The sequence below is a fragment of the Manis javanica genome, chromosome 2 (assembly GCF_040802235.1).
Source record: "Manis javanica isolate MJ-LG chromosome 2, MJ_LKY, whole genome shotgun sequence".
NCBI classification, from domain to species: Eukaryota; Metazoa; Chordata; class Mammalia; order Pholidota; family Manidae; genus Manis; species Manis javanica.
Window position 1 is genome coordinate 2,239,749 of NC_133157.1, and position 9,111 is coordinate 2,248,859.

A 9,111-nucleotide genomic window follows, 5' to 3' on the forward strand; every position below is an offset into this window, starting at 1 on the left:
GTCTGTCCCGCACCCGCCTTCTGAGCTGTTGGGGACGTGTGGGTAATTGAATATGGGGAGGGGACGGGATGTCGTCTCAGGCGTGCTGTGAGCTCCTTTTCTCCACTTTAATAAGTTGGAGGCTTCAAGAATTTTCTGCGGGTGTGTGTGGATTAAAAACTATAGTCAATGGTTTTTTAATCAAATACATCTTGCAGACGTCTCAAAATAACAAATTATTTAGTACACTGCTCGACAGGGAGCTTCTCTGGGGAAATTATTTCCTTAGTTATAACGTTACCAATATTGGAAAGCAAGTATTCTGCGTGGATGGTGTGCCATCCGGCCCTGCTTCGCACCCAGTGAGCACCTCTGCGGTCCCGTCTCTGGGGGAGAGGAGGCGCCCCTTCCTGCTGCCTGGCCCGACCTCTGCCAGGGTGTCTCCCTGCCCTCCACCGGCCGCCCAGGCCCTCCTCGCACACGGGGCTGCCGAGCCCCACATTCTGCTGGCCGTTCAGCTGCGCCTGTGCTCGAGCCACATGGGCCAGACAGGGTGGTGGACACAGGGAGAAACCAAGCCCGTCCTCTCTTCAGGAGCTTGCAGAGATTCTAGAAAAATCCAGAAGCTCCCCTTCTGCCTCCAGCACTGGTTTCCTGAGCCCTGGGGAGCGTATAATCAGCTCTCCTGTTAGTGTCCTGGGGTTGTCCTAACAAGGGACTACAGGCTGGGAGCACAACTCCTGGATGCATTCTCTCCCAGCTGTGGAGCCAGGAGTCTGAGCTCCCTCCAGAGGCCCTGGGGCGGGGGATCCCTCCCACCTCTCCCCGCTCCTGGCGGTGCAGGACGCCCAGCTTGGGCGGCTTCCCCGGCTCTGCCCCGCCTCATGCAGACACGTGGCCTTTCCTCCTGTCCCGGCCTGGTCCAGGATGGTCTCAGCTCTGGACCCTCAACCCGGACACACCCTGTGGAGGGCACCGCTCCACTCACTACACCTGCTGTGACAGGGAGGCATCAGAAACCCCCACAGGGACCCCCATGGGCCTTGACCTAGAAAACTCCCACAGACCATTGGCCTCCACTCACACCGCCTCCTCCAGAAAGCCCTCTGATCTCTTGCAGGAGGACTGTCCCTCCCGGTTCTGCACCTCACGGCTCCTCCTCTGAGCCCCTGGAAGTCGAGCCCCACGGCCTACAGGCACCAGCCCAGGGTGGCACACACAGCGCACAGGGAGCCTGGGGTCCGGGAGGCTCCCAGGGCTCTGGGGATTGCCTCCGCCTCGGGCACGCTGTTCGGATCCAGCAGAGGCTGCAGGCAGGTCTCTCCCTCCCCAGCACCCACACGACCTCCACTAGCCGCTCAGGGCCGCCCTGTGCAGTCCAGGCTCTGCTGCAGCCTCAGGAACGCCCCGCTTCCTGGAGCGTGGTTCTGGTCCCCCTCGCCTGGAGGTGCTCCTGCCTCCCTCCTGCCACCCCTGCCTGGAGGTGCCGCCCCCTTCTCTCCCTCATGCACCGGCCTCAGAGGCCACATGCAGCCCCGAGGCTTCCAGACGCCACCGTGGGCGACCACGGCAGCCCTGACCTCCCTGAGCTCCTCCCAGCTGTCCACCCACCTGCCCGATGCGGCCTGAGCATCCCCACCCATGTCAGTGCCCAGGGGCCATGCACAGCTGTCTACAGGGCCACAGCCCATTCTTGAGCATCTCCACCTCCTGATAACGCCACCTGCCTGGTGGCCCAGTCAGACACCAAGTCAGCGTCTCCACGGCCCACATCATTGCGGCTCCAAATCTGTCCCCTGCCTCCAGATCCTTGTCCTCTGTCCGACCTGCCTGCTCCCCACGTCAGCACCTCCCCACCTTGTCAGGGGCCCCAGTACCTAAGTCACAGGCCCCCAGCTTGTCTTTTCATGTGTTTTCTGTTGTCTCTTGGCTCTGGACTCCGTGGGAGAGTCCCTTCTTACGGGTTCACTTGTTCTGGCCTCTCCTCTCCCGCCATTCCTACCTGCCCACCCTGCCCAGCCCAGCCTAGTGTCCGTCTTCTCTCTCACCTGGCCCATAGCAGGGATTTGACAAATATTTTGGGGTCATTTAGGAATGGACAAAACTGAGAATGTGAAGGGTCAAATGCCAAGGGTCGGTCCCAGGTCCCAGGACAAAGCCACCAGGAGACCCTCTGAACCCAGGCGTGGGACATGCTCACGATCTGCCAGGAGGCGGCCCAGCCCTGGCCAAGTCCCCCAAGCCCTGCAGGGGCTAGGCAGCACCCCCCGTGTCCCAAAGCTCAGGCTGCTGGAAAAGGAAAGGGCTTTAATTTGCTGAAAAGGATTGATTTGGCTCGGTCTGCCGCGGCGTGAGTCACTGTAATTAGCACCCTCTGATACGCTCGAGATGGATTTTGCAAACATGAGCAGCTCCAGCTTTTTTCTCTCCAGCGTCACTGAAGAAAGTCCTGAGAGAAGGTGGGTGAGGACCCCTGAGTGGCCTGTGGGGACCCCTCCCAGGTGCAGAGGAAGGAGGCGGGCCCCACCCCGTGGGAAGAATGGTCCTCGGGCGTGGCCACCCTCCCAGCGGGCTCACACCCTCCCAGCCCTGAGCAAGTCACATGGGTGGCAGCTCAGGACACCTGACTGCGTGAAGAAGGTGGGTTCGCCCTGTCGGCCATGGTGATGCGCCCGATGCGGCCGTAGCTTTCATTCCGTGCTGACAGCAGCGCTGGGTTCCTCGCCATATCCCCCCTTGTGAGCCGGGGGCCGCGTCGCTGGTGGTGGCCAGGCCAGGCGCCTGCCCATCCTCCAGGGCCGGTTCCAAGCAGCAGGGGTTGCCGTCCGACCTCTTGGGTCTGAGTCCTCGTGTTTTGTCCAACGTAGACTTCCTGCTCAGCTGATTCAGCCCAGTTCTGGCTCTGACACTGAGCATGACCTTAGCTGGATTTGTGCTTATTGATGTCTGTGTCCTCACTGTTGGCCCCGTGCACCCAGTGGCAGCCCCATGAGGGCAGGCATGCTGTTCCCTTGGCACAGTGCCTGGACCCAGGGGACTCGGGGAGCAAAATCAGCGAGTGTACAAGCCAATTAATTCGCAGGGTGATGCTAAGGACCGAGATTAGGGTCCCGAGATTTGTCTTCATTCTCCTCCAGTGCTCCACACTCGGTAAGTACTTGTTGTAAGAAGGGGGGAAGAAAAGAGGAAAGGGGGGAAGGAGGGGTGGGCAGCTCTTCCAGACGCCTGCCACATCACACCTGCCAGTGCTGCGTCCTGCAGGCCCCCGCCCCACCCAGACCCACCTGTGCTGCGAAGCTGGCCCACCTGGTTCCCGGCCGGCTAGGACACCTTGATGGGTGCCTTTCCCCATAAAGCCCTTGACGGGCCGTGCGTAAGAGCTGAGCCTGGCGACGCCTCACCAGCCTCCAGCCCAGCCTCAGCAGTCCCCTGGGCAGGTGGCCTTGGTAAGTCCCGCCTCTCGGAGCCACTGTAGCTGTGCCCCTGCCCCTGGAAGGCTGGGGTGAAGGCCTGACCAGCTCATGGGGATCTGGGGATGGTCCCTGAAGTGACAGGAGCACTGCCCCCCTTTCGGTCCCCCACCCCGCGCGTGGTTCACAGTAAAGGGCCAGCAACGTCACCTTCATATAGGGAGGTGCTTCAGACTCTGACTTGCATTCCCCTGGCTCAGAGCACTGCCCACCACCGTCCCCGCCACCGAATGCATTGCCAGCCGAGTGCCCTGGGGCCCGCCCCTGCTGAGCTGTGTCCCTGGCCCTGTAGCCCAGGCACTGGTGGGGCCCCCAAGGCTCCCCTGAAAGCAACAGCTGGAGTCCCAGGAGTGCTGGTCCACGTCCTTGGTGACGTTGCCAGGGAAGATTTGGGCGAAGGAGCTGAGCAAACAGAGGTCTGGGAGGTTGGGGAAGCTGCGATTTGTTGAGTACTCGTGATGCGTGTGTTTCTGAAATGAGGCTGAAAGAACAACGGTGGGACGTGGGGACCTCACGGTGGAACCTGGACAACCCTTCCCTGGGGTGGCTGCTCCTCGCACCGGCAGCCTGTGTGGGCCCCAGACAGCCCCGCTTTCCCAAAGGCCTCTAGGCAGATCCTCCGTGGCATCGATGGCCCTTGTTAAGGCACCCCACCTCTGTTCTCTCCTAAAAACGCCACTGGTTTTTGAGCACTTGGCTTGTGGCGCTGCTGAGCAGAACACGGTTGGGATGCGGTGCCTTGCTCCGCGGCGTGGCAGGCCTGGGAGGTTGGGTTTCTTTTCGCAATTTGCCCATGAGAGGACTGAGGTCCAGAGAGGCCAAAAACCTGCTCAGGGTCATACGGCATGGAAGCTGTGACCCAGCCAGGGGCCCTCTGCTTCAAAGCCACACTCTCACCCCCAGCCACCCACCCCACAGGCAGCCCTACTGCCCTCCTGACTGACAAATGACCAAGAGCCCAACTTCCTGTAGAAACAAGGGTTTGACAGGCAGAGATAAGGGTGGGTGAGCGGCTGACCCTGGGCGGTAGGCGTGTGAGCCTGTGCAAAACCTCTGAGCACAGAAGGCCGTCTGGGGGACTAGCGCTTCACCCTGTGTTTGACCCAGGGCTGCGATGACCTGCTGTACTGGAAGCATAAGAACTCAGCCCTGCTATGTCCCGTTCTGATAAAAAGGGGACACTCAGCAAAATGTAAGTCCCCCTGGCGTGACGGGAAAGCTGACGGGCGGTGAGGTGTAACTGGATCTCCCAGTCATGATTTTTGGCAGACAGCTTGTGTGCGTTGCCCCGCACTCCCGCAGCTTGCTGACAGAGCCCCCTTCAACAGAGCATGGTCCAGCTCACCACCCCGGGGTAGGGCTCCCCGAGTCCCGACTTAGACCCCAGAGACACGCTCTGCACTGTTTCACTTTTGCTTCTTGTTCGACAGGCACATGAGGAATTCATGATCTCTCCTGTGTAGGTTTGGGTGTTTTTCATGGTGTTCATAATAAAAAGTTTCAGGAGACAATGGAAATAAACTCTAGAGGTACCTGGCCCACACCCAGAGCCATGGATTCGAGTTCTCCAGGGGCTGGTCCCCAGGGTTGGGGTTTAAATGCTTTGGATAAAATGGCAAAAGGTTAAACCAAACCTTTTTGGACATGTCTTGCTAGAGAGGAAGCTTAATTTGTACCTTTTAAGATGCACTTTGCCTCGGCTTTAACACCCAGGCCATGGGTCTCAGGGGCCCCACACCCTGGAGTCAGTGCCAAGGGAAGGCCCCACATTCCTCCTGGGGGCACCAGGATGGACCTGGGTCCCCCTAATGCTCATCCCTCCACCTGGGGCCCGGCGGGGGTGCTGGGAGCAACGCTGATCTCACAGTGAGAAGCTGCGTGGGCTCTGGGGTCCCGGGAGGCCAGGGCCCTTTCTGAGTTGCGCAGGAGGTCCTTAGTGAGGTGGTGGGGAGGGTCCTGCCCCTACAGACGGCGTGTCCTCGGGCAGGTGACCCTGTGGCTCAGCCTCCTGCTCCGTGAAATGGGGGCATCTCCTGTCTCAATAACCAGCAGGCACTTGGTAAAACCAGTCACTGAGAGTACAGCCTGGCTGTGGGGCCTGACGGGGAATCTGTGTGGTGCTTTCCCAGAAATCCCCGAAGGACAGGGTGCTCACTTGTCAGACCCTCTGGAGTCTGCCCCCCACCCCATCCCCTATGGGAAGCTGCCCCCAGAGGCCCCAGGGGGTGGTCCTCACCAACGGCTCTGTCAGTCTGACTTTCTGGGTGCCCAGCTCAGGGTTGCTGGGGTGAGACTGGGGAGATGGGAACTGGAACTCTCACCTGGAGACCGCTGGGCAGCAATTCAAGACCAGGTCCAAAGTCATGGCAGGCCCGGGGTGACACCCACAGCCCGTGCCACGTGAGCTGCCTGGACAGAGCTGGGTGGGGTTGGCAGGTGTTGTGGGAAAGCCGAGTGGGGCCCGTGCAGCAAGCCGAGTGTGCTGCCCGCTGAGACTGGTGCCCTGCTGCCAGAAGCCTGAAGTAAGTCATTGGCTGCTGGTCAGACGTGACTCCCAAGCCACGGAGGACAGCCGGCTGGCCACCACGGAACTCCACTGGCCAGATCCTTCATGGCATTCAGGGTTGTTTCTATTCTAGACACAAAAATATGCTGCGATGTTTAATAAATCCATTTAATTAACCATTAAGTACTAAAATTAAATCATGCTGACATCTGTAAACCCTTCTGTACAGATTTAAATGAGGACGGCAGCCTGTCACTGCACGCTAGGGGGCCCCATGCCCTGTCTCCCCACCTCCTCTCAGTGGTCAGTGTGGGGCCATCAGCCATGCAGCTGCCCCGGAACTGGGGCAAGGTCAGAAAAGGCCCCTGTCTGCTGGAGAAGCTACAGAACCCTGAAGGGGACTCTGGCCAGGCTCCAGCTCGGTCATACCCCAGCCCTGTGGGGCGGGTCCGGGCAGCCTCCCCGTGAGGTCAGCAGAGGTGGGGCAGTGCCCCCTGGGGCCAGGGCCCGGGGACACCTCCGCCCACTGTCCCTCACCGCGGCAGGGTCTCCCTCCACATGGGAGATTCCCGTTTCTCCAATGTGGCAGAAAAGGTTTCTCCTGTCTCAATAACCAGCCGGTTTTTCCCAATGAAAACATTGCTTGAACTGAGAGGAAACAGTGGTTTGTTCTCCTAATTCTGCCCAACGTCTGCCCTCCCACCCCGGTCTGGAGGCACACCCTGTGGGTGGTCCTAAAACAGCAGCTGCAGCCAGGGGATGCCCCTGGCCCACACTGCAGGCTGCGACTCAGGGGAGGAAGGGCAGGAGGGATTCACTCGCCATCCCTGGCCTCCATGCACACCCGCACCCAAGCTCCAGGAGAGGGGGCAGCCCCTTTACTTCCCTCTATGGGCAGATGGCAGGACCTGCCTGGCCCCAGGTGGTCCGCAGGGGAGGCTCCGGCCCCAGGGGTGCAGCTTCTCCTGCTGGGGAGACAGGGGCCACCAGTTCCACGGCAGGCTGGGTGTGGGCGCGACCCCTCCCAGCGGGGCATGGGCTGGGCCCCAGCTCAGCCAGCTCATGACTCCACACAGCCCAAACCCGAGGTTGCAACCAGGTCACGGAAAATCCAAAGAGGCAGGTTTCCTCTGCATGTGGTGGGCCTGGACCCTGAGAGACCAGCGGGAGCTCTGTCACCAGTCAGTCCTGACAGGCAATATTCTGGGCTTTGTCAGGGAGGAGGGTGGGGACAGCTGGTGGGGAGGCCGGGGCAGCAGCTAAGGGAGACTTGCGACGAAGGGCAAGGTTTATGCTGCCCGGCTGCTCTGAACTCCCGCAGGCAGCGGTTGGGGGAAACGCAGGCCAGGCACACCACAGGCCCTCCCCGCGGCCAGCCGCCATGTGCCCTGTCCCACCACCTACTCACCTCCGTCTTGCCGCAGCTCCGTATACATTCAGAACAAGGGGCTTTTCATCTGCCGTCTCCAGCAGGGGTAAAAGCTGAGGGGCTCACACTGCTCCACTGCCATTGCACCAGGAGGAGGGGATCCCTGTGGCCCCTGTCCAAGGTCGTCTCACCTTTTCTCCAGGGAGCTTTATTCTGTCAGCTCTTTCCTAACATGTTGCAATCCGTCTGCCAGCAAGGGTTGTATTCACTGCAGCTGTTCAGGCCTAACCTGATTAAGAAGTCAAAATGCCATCTTAGAAGCAAAGACCTGGAATAATCCACACTGACAGCTGGGAGAATAGGGACCGGGGCCCCTCACACCCAGGAGGCTAGACACAAACACAAGGACACCACCTCCATCCCACCACACAGTCCCTCCACACCAACCTCACATAAAAAAGCATTGGTCACTACATGTCACTGCCCAGGCGGGCCACCTCTGAATTCCTGTAACAAGGCAGGTCCAACCTTCAGTGCCGGGGTCTCCACACAACTCAGCGAAAGGCTGGAGCTAACAGCGGCTTACCGATTTCCCTCTCTGGATAAGGCACCAATCCTGGGTTACTTACAATCGGGGAGTAGAGATATGCCCATTAAACAATAACAAAGCCAACACAGATGAGAGGCAATTAGCTAGTAAACAGCGTGGTTCTATTAGAAAGCAGAGGAGCTTAGAGAAAGGAGAGACAGACTCTCCCTGTGTGTGGAGGGGCTGAATCAGGGGAAGCTTCCTGGAAGAGGCGCTTTTCGCATCCTGTTTGAAACAACCAGCATTTCATGTGCTCATGATTCTGTGGGCCGACAGTTTGGGCTGGCCTCTGCTGGCCCTGCATAGGTCATTCACAGAGCTGGGCAGCTGGCGGTGCAAGACGGTGCCAGGTGGCCTCCCTCCCGTGCCTGGCAGTTGCGACCGACTGTTAGCTGGGCCTCCCTCTCCTCTTTATCGGGGCTTGCTTGGGGTGTCTGGGCAGGGGCTTGAGAAGGAGACCTGCAGCCTCTTCTCCACCACCTCTACTGGTCCAAGAAGACCTCGAGTTCAGCCCAGATGCGAGGGGCAGGGAGACAGCCTCCACTGCCTGATGGGGCAGCTGTGGAGTCATGATTACAAAGGGTCTTGTGCTTGGCGATGCAAGAGCTGTGCCCATCTGCTCAAACCCCGGGACACCCCCTGGGGAAACCTCAGCGTTACAAAACCATTAGTGTCTGATGGGACTTCCCTGAGACTCTGAGCAGACCACGTCACCAGGGAGCGGAGTATCAGCGGGAAGGCCTGCAGCACCCACACTATGAAACATGGAGTGCGGAAGTCCAGCCTTACTTCTCTCCACCTGCCCCCAGCCCACGTCATGTCCCGGCCCAGTCCCAGGACAATGGCCGGAGGCCCTTTTGACCCCAGCAAGGAGGACTCAAAGGACCCCAGAGCTTAGTGGTGGACACAGAGGCACAGCCCAGAGCCCCTTCAGGACAGCTGGACTGCCCGGCTTTGGGGAGCCTTTGGCATGATCCTCCAGCCATCAGCTCCCTCGCAGTTCTATCGGCTTTTGCTTTGAGGGCTTCTGAAGCTGTTAGGAGGAGCATACATGTTGAGGATTTGGGGTATCACCTCCTTAAACTAAGTAGTCAACTGTGAGGCTCACCTAATGTCTCTCTTGCCTCTGAGGGCAGTAATCCTGTCTTTAGTCACTGCCCCCTCCCCCACCCACTCAATCCACCCTCGTAAGGGAGGA

The 9,111-nt window shown here is 59.6% G+C and overlaps 1 long non-coding RNA gene across 2 annotated transcripts; it reads right to left on the minus strand.

Moving 5' to 3' along the window:
* Positions 1-578: 578 nt before the first annotated feature.
* Positions 579-7,868, minus strand: LOC118970436 (uncharacterized). 2 transcript variants are annotated; one of them, XR_005058393.2, is made up of 4 exons: positions 7,772-7,868; positions 7,364-7,613; positions 5,771-6,079; positions 579-3,136 (listed from the first exon to the last, which is right to left on the minus strand). It is a non-coding gene; the product is annotated as an uncharacterized lncRNA (long non-coding RNA). The 2 variants fall into 2 exon arrangements; XR_005058394.2 differs by lacking the exon at positions 579-3,136 and adding an exon at positions 3,158-3,930.
* Positions 7,869-9,111: the final 1,243 nt, after the last annotated feature.